Source organism: Jaculus jaculus, chromosome 1 (genome assembly GCF_020740685.1).
Source record: "Jaculus jaculus isolate mJacJac1 chromosome 1, mJacJac1.mat.Y.cur, whole genome shotgun sequence".
NCBI classification, from domain to species: Eukaryota; Metazoa; Chordata; class Mammalia; order Rodentia; family Dipodidae; genus Jaculus; species Jaculus jaculus.
Genome location: NC_059102.1, coordinates 26268651 through 26280858, shown reverse-complemented (window position 1 = coordinate 26280858; position 12208 = coordinate 26268651). Strand labels below are relative to the sequence as shown.

The 12208-nt window shown below is 38.4% G+C and overlaps 1 pseudogene; it reads left to right on the top strand.

Moving 5' to 3' along the window:
* Positions 1-3481: 3481 nt before the first annotated feature.
* On the top strand, positions 3482-9028 carry LOC101604364 (annotated as a pseudogene).
* The last annotated feature ends 3180 nt before the right edge of the window (positions 9029-12208 follow it).

Genomic DNA, 12208 nt, shown 5'->3' with positions numbered 1-12208 from the left:
CAAAGAAGGAGACCAAGTCTATATTTCGATCAAGGTCTCTGAATCTTTATTTTTTTACACAGTGGTTATATAGGGGAAGAAAAGGAGGGGATAAACTGGCTGATGTGATTTAGGGACTTGAAATTGTCAGGAAACCTAGAGGGGATGTAATCAGGTGTTTATCTTGCCTCAATGGCTTAACATCCTGACTGCACCAGGCTTCACAGCCTGACCATAAACTGGCCTTTTGCAAAAGATAAGATTCTGTAAGCAGTCTGCTGACTGACATTCCAGAGGTACCTAACAGAAAGCTGGATGGACCAGCTTTCTGAATAATGAGTCAACTTACGAACAGGCCCAGGCAAAATGGAGAGGCTTTTGCTGTATGGCTCCCAACATTCGATGATGGATTAAATTGAGTCAACCTGTTATTGATCTTAAAATAATATGGTTAGTCCTGTCCCTTTCCCCCACCATTTTTTTCTTGGTTTGGAGCAAGTTAACTTATGCAAACAAAGAAACTCTTCACTGAGAGGCCTAGTTTTCTTTTCTTTTTTTCCTTTCTCTTTCTTTCTTTCTTTTTTTAAAAATTTCTTTATTAGTTATGTATATACTCAGTGTGTAAACAGCCATGTTGGTACCATCGTTAACCTCCCTGTCCTTCTCCCTCCAAAGGGACCCTCCTTGGTGGGGATTATGGGCCATGTATTGTGGGGGTAGCTATCATTTATGGGGAAGAGGCAATATCTCTGTGCATATGTCCCAACTTGTGGCTCTAACAATCTTTACGCACCCTCTTCCACAGATTTCCCTGAGCCACATTGGGTTTGTTTTAGGTTTACTTCAGTGATGAGGTCTGGGGAGCCTTTGTGTCTCTGGATATCTGATTTGGTAGGACTTGAGTGTGCTCTGAGTGTATCTCCTTCACCCCTGTGTTGGTACCAGGTTCACCAAGAAAGCAGCACTCTTTCTCATTTCCCTAACTACTTTATGGTTTCAGCTGGTGCCCTGGTGAGGTATGATGGGCTGAATATAAATTTCAAACAAGAATTTTCATAATACTAATGAAGGGATATCCAACAGTTGATAAATACAGCAGATTAATTGTAACAGAGTAGTAAAACCAAATGGTGACTGTGAGCCTTTGACCACAAAAGCTGAAATGTCCACTACATTGTGCCTTTTACAAAGCACTGCTCTAGTTAATCTGGAGTTACTTGTTTTCACAATTCACCTTTTCTTTTTATCAAACTTTATTTGAAGCCTTCAGTCAGTGGCAGCCTTAGAGCTTAGAATCATTGCAATTTCTCCTCTATCTCTCTTTTCCTTCCTCTCTATCTCCCTTCAAAGAATGAAGTGAGGATCTAAATATTATTCTGAAAATGAAAAGCAGGATTTCTCATGAGATTTCTTAGAAAGCTAACAGGGACTTCAACTTTGAAGGAGCCTAAGGTAGGAATGGTTTGGAAGAAAAGGTGATTTAGTGGATCTTCTCTGTTTGAGCACACTGGTAGTCCTCTGGTTTTCTTCATGACTTAGAATCAAGACATCAATATTAGCATTGGAAACTAAGTAGATAGGGATGAGAGGCCACTAACAATTGTCTGAAATCCCATGGCTGGTTGTGCAAATCAAACTGCTATGTACATTCTCCCAGATTGGGTGGGTACATGCATGCACATGTATGTTTCACTGTGAGCATAAAATGACAGCTGGAGAGGTGGCTGTGTGTGTACAACACTTCTTGCACAAGTGTGGGTATCTTCATTCAGCTCCCCAGAACCCAAATCAAGCCAGATGTAGTAGGATACGTGTCTACGATCCCAGTGCTCCAAAGGTAAATTGGAGGGCAGAGACTGAAGACACCCCAACAGCTTGTGGTCAGCTATTTTGAGTACAGAATCATGCAAGAAATACTGCCTTATATGAGGTAGAATTTAAGAAATGATGTCAAGAATGTTCTCTGGGCTGGAGAGATGGCTTAGCAGTTAAGCGCTTGCCTGTGAAGCCTAAGGACCCCGGTTGGAGGCTCGGTTCCCCAGGTCCCACGTTAGTCAGATGCACAAGGGGGCCCACGTGTCTGGAGTTCGTTTTCAGAGGCTGGAAGCCCTGGCGCACCCATTCTCTCCCTCTTCCTCTATCTGTCTTTCTCTCTGTGTCTGTCACTCTTAAATAAATAAATGTAAAAAAAAATTAAAAAAAAAGAATGTTCTCTGACTTCCACATGTACTCTATGTTTCTCTCTCTAATTCTCTCATATAAATACTAAAATGAATATTTGGCCTTTGGTTTTCAATGTATTTATCTAATAGTGGTTTATTCATTCTCACTGGATGCCAAATAGGATAAAATAGAGAACACATTTCAGAAAAATACAGGTGAAAGATGTGTAAACTATTGCCATGTTTGTCTCCAGCAGTAGAAGATGGGTTCAGATTTGTACTTATTTATATGTTTTTTTACTTTGCTCTTTCCTAGTTAAGAGCTACTTCTAATAAAGTATTCTATATTTATTTGAGAATTCAAATTTTCAGGAATGTGAGTCTTTCCTATGTGTCTACAAACTTCTAATGTCCTGAAACACACAACATACATTGGCACTATGCATTGAATGTCTTCTCACAGATACATTTCATGTTTTCACTGATGAAGATGTACATGTAGATCATTGATCTAAATATCATGGCCTTCAAGAATACTGGCTATCCTTTCAAAATGTTAAAGTCCTCTCTTTTCCTATTTAAAATTCTATCTTAGCATCGTACATAATATTATTTTTATCATTTACATGTGTATCATAAAAACTTAACTATTTGCATATATATACCATGTGGATCACTAGATAATATCTGACTGGTATTTTAACACAAAACAACACAAACTTTCTCCAACTTTTAAAAGTGTTGCAGAATCTGCAGGTCCTCTAATTCTTCTTAATTCATGTTGGGAGTTTCCTGTATTGTAAATGGGTGGGATGGGTCAACTTGCTCTATTTCCACAATGGCAGAAGGTGGAACATGAGTAAATTTACTGGCATTTTCATTGATATTATCTGTATAATAATACATAATCAGCAGAGAGCTCATTTGATCCATGTGAATAGAAATCAAGAATAGGTAAATGGCAGCCTCTTGAGAAACAGCAGTTGGAGCTTTGGGTGTCAGCTGCTCTCAGATTTGCACACCATCGGCTCATGGTCCTTAGTGTAAGGCCCTGAGTACCATTACCTCAAATCCCAGCAGCTGGATTGACCAGCTCTCCTGACTGCTCCTGGCAGTGCTTTCTGCAGCTGTAAATAGTTATCCCAGAGCTTTTCAGGCTACCACAGAAACTGTGAGGTTGAAGGAGAAGCTACCACCACCTCTGGCAGGATTTCATGGGGAAAGTAGCTGAGGCATCTGAACCACCCAGACCTCTACCTATCAGACTGCTGTGGGGTGGGGGGTGGGGGTGGAGAGAGCATTGCTCTAGACATAAGCATTGAGAGCATTGCTTCTGGCACATGGCCCTGCACGTGCATTTGCGTTCATTAGCATGTGGAAACCAAGTGTTCCCCTTGTTAAAACTCCCTTCACCTCTCATCTTCTCACAGGTAGGTTGGACTCGTTGTTCCCTTCCTTTGTTGCTATTTTTACTAATTTCTGTTTTGGCTCCACAATTAATTTTCTTCTAGTGCTTCCTCAGGTCCTCCCAGCCGTGTTCTCTGTATCACACTTCTCAGACTTTTAATGTCTACTATAAGGAGCTGCTTCATTGATCCATTTCTGGGTAAGGATTCTCACATTTTCTCACAATGCAAAATGTTTGCCATGGCTATTTGTTGCATGAATATCAATGTTTCTTATTCAAATGTGTTGCAATTTTACATAGTATTGGTAAAATTATTGAATATCCCATGAAAACCAAGAGAAAAAAAGAATATTAAACATTCTCCTAAAAGCAAAATGGAAACAAAACACAGTATATTGGAAATTCAGAATGGGTTGGATCCAACCCATTACTCTAAATATAGCATCTTAGCACGTGTATGTGGGGCTAATCATTTACACACTGAACAGGAGGGCTTCAGCCACTTTCTATTATAGATGTTCACCTAGAACATCCCGGGGTCTGGAGAAAAAAATGATCTGTGGCATGTGTTCAGTTGTTTTTCTCCTCCCTAAATGTAGAGTTTCCTAGGCTTCATTCCTTTCCTTTCTGGTGGGGGTTGGGAAAGAGACACGACAGGACATGATGCTGCTTTCACTGCAAACAATGCATGCATTTGGCCTCTTTGGAGATGTACAATGGAAAAGTACTGGAGCATATATAGCTTCACATGCTCATGGGCAGTAGAGGTTGCTAAGTGAATGGACTGATAAAAAGCTCTCTGGGAATTTAGCTAAAGAATCTTTCTGTCCATTAACTTTGGGTGCTCTAAAGAGCTTTTTGAGGAGGAAGTGAAAAGTGATCAACAATGTCAGCATTTGAATGACATTTTCTTCTAACCATGATAAAATGAAAATCTCTCAGCAAGCAAAGGCCATAGAGGACATAATCCTCGAGTTCTCTGAAATCCTGGTGGTTCAATCAATACTGAACAAAACCACAACAGGAATCAAGGGCAGACTGTGCACTTTCAGTGGAAAGTAGAAACCTCAATAAAAGCCAGCCATCATTGCAAGATATACAAAAGCAAATCAAATAAGAATGCAAATATAACACAGTTCATGCAGACATTGATTTTTATTGCTTTAAAAGGAAATTATGATGATAATTATAGTACTAATCTAAGACTTTGTCTTTTAAAAAACATTAAGTTAATGAAAATTAAGATACTTCTCCATGATGGGCTGGGGAGATGGCTTAATGGTTAAGGTGCTTCCCTGCAAAGCCTAAGGGTCAATTCCCAAGGACACACATAGGCCAGGTGCACAAGGTGACACATGCATCTGGAGTTCATTTGTAGTGAATGGAGGCTCTGGCATGCCAGTTCTTTCTCTCTCTCTCTCTCTCTCAATTTCTCTCTGTTTCTTTCTCTCAAATAAATAATTTAAAAACAAAATAAAAGTATAGGGCTAGAGAGATGGCTTAGTGGTAAAGCACTTGCCTGTGAAGCCTAAGAACCCTGGTTCAAGGCTTGACTCCCCAGGATCCATGTTAGCCAGATGCACAAGGGGGTGTATGCATCTGGAGTTCCTTTGCAGTGGCTGGAGGCCCTGGCGCACCCATTCTCTATCTATCTCAAACTGCCTGTCTCTCTCCTTCTGTCACTCTCAAATAAATAAATAAATAAATAATTAAAAAATTAAAAAAAATAAAAGTATAAAAAATACTTTTCATGAGTGCAAGTGTTAACAATATAAAGTCATGGTAGAAAAATGTAGGAGAGGCTTTAGAACACACGAAAATTCTACTTAAAGAGTGATACTGGGACGTAGCATAGGTTGGGAGAATATCTTGATTTAGTCCTAAATCCATCAGCTACAAAAATTAATTTATAATTTTGGGTGTGTTCTTGTACAACAGGAAAAAGAAAGCAGTGCAACTAATTCAAGAAAAATATATATGAAGAAAATATTTTTTAAATGTAAGAAAAGATCCACTCAGCTGCTGAATAAACAAACAATCCACATTATTTGAACTTTTACTACTGTATTGTCTCTGTTAGTATAGGAGTTAATTTTCACTTTGAAGATGTGGGGGTTTTCTTAGTGGGAAGTAGAATATACTTCTTCCCAATGGAAGCCTACACATGAACTCAGAGAAAATGCAGGTATAAATGTAGTGACTGAAGTTAGTCAGGGACTGTTGGTGGTACAACTTACTCAGGCCCAGTTCTGGATATGATACTTTCCATTCACAGTAAATTTAAGCTGGTCTTTCCATTTGTCAAGGCTCAGAGGGTAATGCAGAGCACATCTCTTGTTAATCTATTTTCCCAGAGTTAAGAAATACATTTTTCAAGAATTCTCACAGTTAAGAATTTTAGTTGGCTTACCCATGTTCCAGAAGTCTAGAAATTCCTATCATAAGTCTCTAGAGGAGCTTATAAGGAACTGTAAATTGCAGGGTTGGGGATATTGCTCAGCAGTTAAAAGTGTTTATTAAGGCTCACAGGCCAGGTTCAATTCCACAGCACCTACATAAAACCATAGGTAAAAAAATAAATAAATACATACATACATACATACATACATACATACATAAATAATTGTCAAAACTCTGACATTCATTTGTAGTGACAAGATTCAGTCAAACACACACATCACATACACTGCACATGCTCAAATAAATAATAACAATAATAACAATAACAATAATAATTAAAATATTACAAATAAAATGCTGTCATGCTTTGCCACATGGTATAAATGGCAAGGTTTCTTGTACTGGAGCTAATTCTGTTTCATTATTTTTTGTTCTAGGCTTCCCCTCACAGCTAATTGCTTTAGGGTAGCCTGATGTATAGGCTGGTTCAGTTTTTGAAGAATGGCCTTTACTACTTCCATAACAGGAAGAGGTTTAGAGAGATGGCTCCATTTGTAAAGTGCATGTTGAACATTGCACAAGCAGGAAGGACCAAAGTTCAGATCCCAGCACCCATTTAAAAAGCCAGGCTTACTGGCACATGATTGGAACCCCTGTGTTAGGAAGACAAAAAAGGAGGATTCTGAGACTTGCTGAAGAACAAGTCTAACTGAATCAGTGAGCTCTAGGTTCAGAGAGAGATACTGTCTTAAAACAGAAGATAGAGAAAGATATTTGATAACTACCTTTGGCCTCCACACACATATGGCCACATATTAACACATACACATAAATATATAAAACCAGGAAGAGTTTTAAAAGATGCTTTGCTTCTTCTGTTGTGAGAGAAATTGAGAAATGCAATAAAGTATCCTTAATTTAGAAGGAATGTCCTAGCCCATCACCAAGCATTGGGTTCTTTAAATTTAATTTATGCGGAATGTCCATCATTATCTTTAGTTTATTTCTCTTCTTTTGCAGAATTTGTGAATTACTATGGTCTCTAATATATTGCTGCCTCTTGCACATTTAGCATGATAATGTGATACAATCAGTACAGTGAACCAGTGTAATGGCCTGGTTATGATCAAGTGACCTGTGGTTTTGGGGACTAAATAATGGTGGAGCAGGAAGGTTAACAAATCTCTTGAGGAAGATAATACATAAGTTCCATTGTTAATTTCTCATGAATGATGATAGTTCCTGAGTTTACTTTCTGATAGGAATGGAAAGGATATATTCTGTACACTAACAACCACTGTATATGGCCTGAACTCATGTTAACATACTCTAGCAAGTACATTATTGCTACAAATGGAATTAAAAACACCTCCATCAAGTTTGTGGTGACCTATCATTTTTTTCCCCCAGATACAATGTGGCTTCTGTTTTAGTTAGACTGGTGGAACACATGAAGATATAATGGAAGGCATGACTAATCTTTTTAAATATATTTTTTTAATTTTTTTTTTATTTATCTATTTGAGAGAGACAAACACAGAGAGAAAGGCAGAGAGAGAGAGAGAGAATGGGCGTGCCAGGGCCGCCAGCCACCGCGAACGAACTCCAGACGTCTGCTCCCCCTTGTGCATCTGGCTAACGTGGGTCCTGGGGAACCAAGCCTCGAACCAGGGTCCTTAGGCTTCACAGGCAAGCGCTTAACCGCTAAGCCATCTCTCCATTCCTCTTTTTAAATGTTTAAGGGTAACTCTAACATATGCCACTCCATTCTGTATTTTGTTTGCATTTGTAAGTCTTGATAAAATGTTATGGAAAATTTAAGGGGCTACTCTTGGATTTACCACTACAATAGTTCTTATTCAAAATTCAAGGAACAAGTGTGGGACATGATGCCAAATTTTGGAAACCGCTCCCTCCTTAGTGTATGGTTAACTGGGTAAATGATAATTTAAAACCAGACAAGGGTGTCTGGTCCCTGTGGCAATAGCTGAGAACACCATGGGTCCCTTCTAGAAATGATGATCACAGGAATGTCACTTCTGGTGCCCCTCCTCCTGGCATCACCTCTCCCAGAACCCTGAATATCTTTGACCAGGATTTGAAGAGGAAACAGAAGAACTGGACAGCCTGGCAGCCCAAGTGGATGAAGTTTGATTACCTGAAGGAGGAGATTGGAAGTCAGACTGCAGATCTTGTATATGATATAGCCAGAAATTTTCCCCTTGCTTTGGGTGTTTAGCACAACATTTGAATAAGGAAACTATTGGAAAGATTTTCCAAACAGAAATTGAAGATAATGCTTTAAGTCTCACTCAGCTTGGCTGATCCAAAACTAACTATGAAGCTCCAGGCTGGCCTCCATCCCATGGAAATCCTCCTACTTCAGCCTTCCAAAAACAAAATATCCTTAGAAACAGACATTCCTACCATGAGTGTCTTAGCTGATAAACAATTCCTTCCTTTCTGAGAAAACACATTTGCCCTGGCGGTTAGCCCCTTAAGTCTTCACTGGGTGAATGATCTTCCTAGAGTACTTGAACAGATTCACTAGGTCTTAAGACCAGATGCAGTGTTTGTTGGCACAACGTTTGGAGGTGACACAGTCTATGAACTTCGATGTCCATTGCGGTTAGCAGAAACAGGAAGGGGAGGGGGATTTTCTCCACATATTTCTTCTCTCACTGCTGTCGGTGACCTAGGATGTCTGTTTGGAAGAGCTGCCTTTAATATAGTGACTCTGGAGGCTGATGAAATTCAAGTTAACTACCCAGGAATGTTTGAGTTGATGGAAGACTTACAAGTCTATTTTTAGGTATAGGTGAGAGCAACTGTTCTTGGAATAGAGAAGCCCTGCTCCACCAAGACACAATGCTAGCAGCTGCACCACTTTACGGAGATAAGTACAGAAATGAGAAATGAGCATTGTTCAGTACCTGCCACAAACCAGACCTACCACATGATAGGATGGAAATGTCATGATTCTCTGGCAAGACCAGCTGAATGAGGTTCTGCAACTGTGTCATTGGGAGAACTAGGAAAAGTAAACAACCTCATGTTACAGGAGAAAAATTTACAATAAACACCTTTTCATTGTTAAAAATTTTTTAAAAAGCAAAACTTCCTTGTTGGGAAGAATTGAATATCAAGCTCCTAAAATTCAGTCTTATTTTGTTATTTGTGTAAAATAATCATATATATGATCATATATACATATTGTATATACATATTGACAATGTGTCTTACCCTGAAGGTACAGAATTCTAACAGCAATCTTAATAGTCACTAACAAATGACCCTTCTGATTATGGGTATTACTCGTTAGGATGACTTAGTTTGGCTTGGCTGACTCTTTTTTTTTTTTTTTTTTTTATTAGTTTTCTATTCAGCAAATACGGGCAGTTTGGTACCATTCTTAGGCTCATCCGTGACCTCTCCCCTCCCCAATAGCCCTGCCTTGTTGATGTATATGGGTTGTGCATTGTGGAGTTAGCCCACAGTTATTGGTACGATAAATGTCTCTGCATATCATGACCCAACATGTGGCTCTGACATTCTTTCCGTCCCCTCTTCTGCAAAATTTCCCTGAGCCATGTTGGGTTCATTTTTGGTCTGCTTCAGTGATGAGGTGTTGGGGGCCTCTGAGGCTCTGCCTCTCTGATTTGGTAGGAGTTGATTTTTCTCTGTGTTGGTCTCCTTGCCCCTTGTGCTGGTATCTGGTTCATCAGGAAAACAGCACCCTTGCTTGTTTTGCCAATTTACCTTAGTTTCAGTCAGGGCCTTTTTGAGGTATGATAGGGTGGCTCTCTCCTTAGGATCTGCATCGATCTTTCTTTCCCAGGTATTTTGCAGGGAAGCTAGGCAGTCGCTATCTTGGCCAGAACTCCACTTGGCTGACTCTTGAATGTTACTACCTCACTCCTACTATTTCAGGGTTCTATTTTGCTATCAGCCAGTTTGAAATTGCACATTTATATTGCTCTCTGACAGTGTACCTTGTCCTCAATTCTTTTCAGTTTTTGGATACCGAAAATTATACCCATGCTAAATGTTGTCACTGAGACCTTCTGTCATTCACACCTACCATATCTTGCTAGTGAGTTACTCCAAACTTCTCCTTTTCCTTTTGACAATCACCACTTTCTATGACAGATATCACTATCAATAACCTTAACTGAAAACCTTCAATGTACTTCTGGACTGGGCTGTAAATAGTTTTGATCACTATATATCCTAACATATCTAGAAAAAAAAACACTAAGTATTCCCAGGACAAATTCCATATTATTTCAAATATAAAATTTTGTTTTTAATTATTATACTATATAAATTCATATTATATGTGGCCAAAGGGATTAAGCCTTTTAAAAAATTAGTCTATAAGATGGTCAACTTCTTTAATAGAGAAATGACTTTCCTTCATGACTGAGCCAGGATATCTTCACATCAATCTGCTATCATCTCCTACATATAGTCCCAACCACACAGGATTGCACTTACTTACCTCTGAAAGACACATGGTCTTCCATCCCTAAAAGACTAAAAGGCTATTTTTTTTTTCCCTTAAATTGTATGCTATTGGCTCAGAGTGGGTCTAAACTAAGGAATGGGGGCTTTTTGACAGCTGACATCATGGCTAAATATACTCTACATACGTGCAAGCAAGTGGAACAGTTGACCTCTGGTAAGCTGACCTCAGAGCCAATAAATGTGATGAAAATGATTTCTTAACTCCAAAAGAGAAACCTTGACATATTTCCTATCAGAAGCATAAAAAAATGAACAGAAATATTTAAAAAATAATCAAAGTATTAGGATATATAATTTTATATTTTAATTTTATAGTATCTATAATATTTATGTAACATTATTTGTAAAATAAACTAAAGCAACAAAAACAAATAAACTGCCCAAGTATAGGAACAACGTTAAGCACTAGTCCCTCTCCATTCTTTGCATCAGAAATGAAACGAACCCAACCTGAATGAGTAAATCACCCTTTATCACATTCTTAAAGTGAATTTCATGGGCATGGTTTTTATTTTATTCTTAGCAGTCCTTCCTAGGAAAACACATTCCTGAACCATAAAGATATATATATATATATGTATGTATACTTGTATTCTTATTCCATTACTACTTTCATGTAATGCTTTCTAGAACTTTCTATGATAAATTATGAGAATTAAGGGGATGGCATCTGCAAAAATTGTTAAGTTTGTTGAACTCTAATTCTTGGTTATGTTTCTTCCTGATACAAATAAAAATATAATTTCCACTGTGAGTAAATGATGATTTCTTTTTGTTTAATCTTATTTTATTTTATTTTTTTAATCAATTTTTTAAAAACATTTTCCATGATTATAAAAGAATATCCCATGGTAATACCCTCCCCCCAACTTTCCCCTTTGAAATGGTCTTGTGTAGGTAGTTTTGAGGTGTTAATACAGAACTGGGGGTATTCCAATTATTTATAACATTAAGAAACCACAAGGTTACCATGTGCTCAAGCATGCAATCCTTCTTTTTCAGAGATTCAAGTGTTCTCTTTGAGAACAGAGACTGTGGGATGGCTTGGAATCTATAGAGATGGGCCTAAAGTAGGGGTTGTTTTATTATTTATTTATTTAAGAGGAAAAAAAAAAGAGAGAATGGATGTGCCAGGCCCTCTAGCCAATCCAAACAAACTCCAGATTTTTTTTTTTAATTTAATTTATTAGTTTTCTTTTCAGCAAATACAGGCAGTTTGGTACCATTGTTTAGGCTCATCTATGATCTACCCCCTCCTATTGGACCCTCCTTGTTGATGTAAATGGGTCGTGCATTGTGGAGTTAGCCCACAGTTATTGGTATGATAAATGTCTCTGCAAATCATGACCCAACATGTGACTCTGACATTCTTTCCGCCCCCTCTTCCGCAAAATTTCCCTGAGCTATGTTGGGTTCATTTTTGGTCTGCTTCAGTGCTGAAACTCCAGATGTTTGTGCCACCATATGTATCTGGCTTATGTGGGTTTTGGGAAATTGAACCTGCATTCTTAGGCTTTGCAGGCAAGTGCTTTAAATACTAAGATATCTCTCCAAATTTGTTGTTTTGTTTTGTTTTTTTGTTTGTCTGGCTTCATTATTTATTTATTTATTTTTACAGGGTCTCATTCTCCCTGGAACTCATTCTTTAGCCACAAGATGCCCTTGAACATATGGGGATCCTCTTACCTCAACCTTCTTAGTGCTGGTATTAAAGGCATATGACACCAGATCT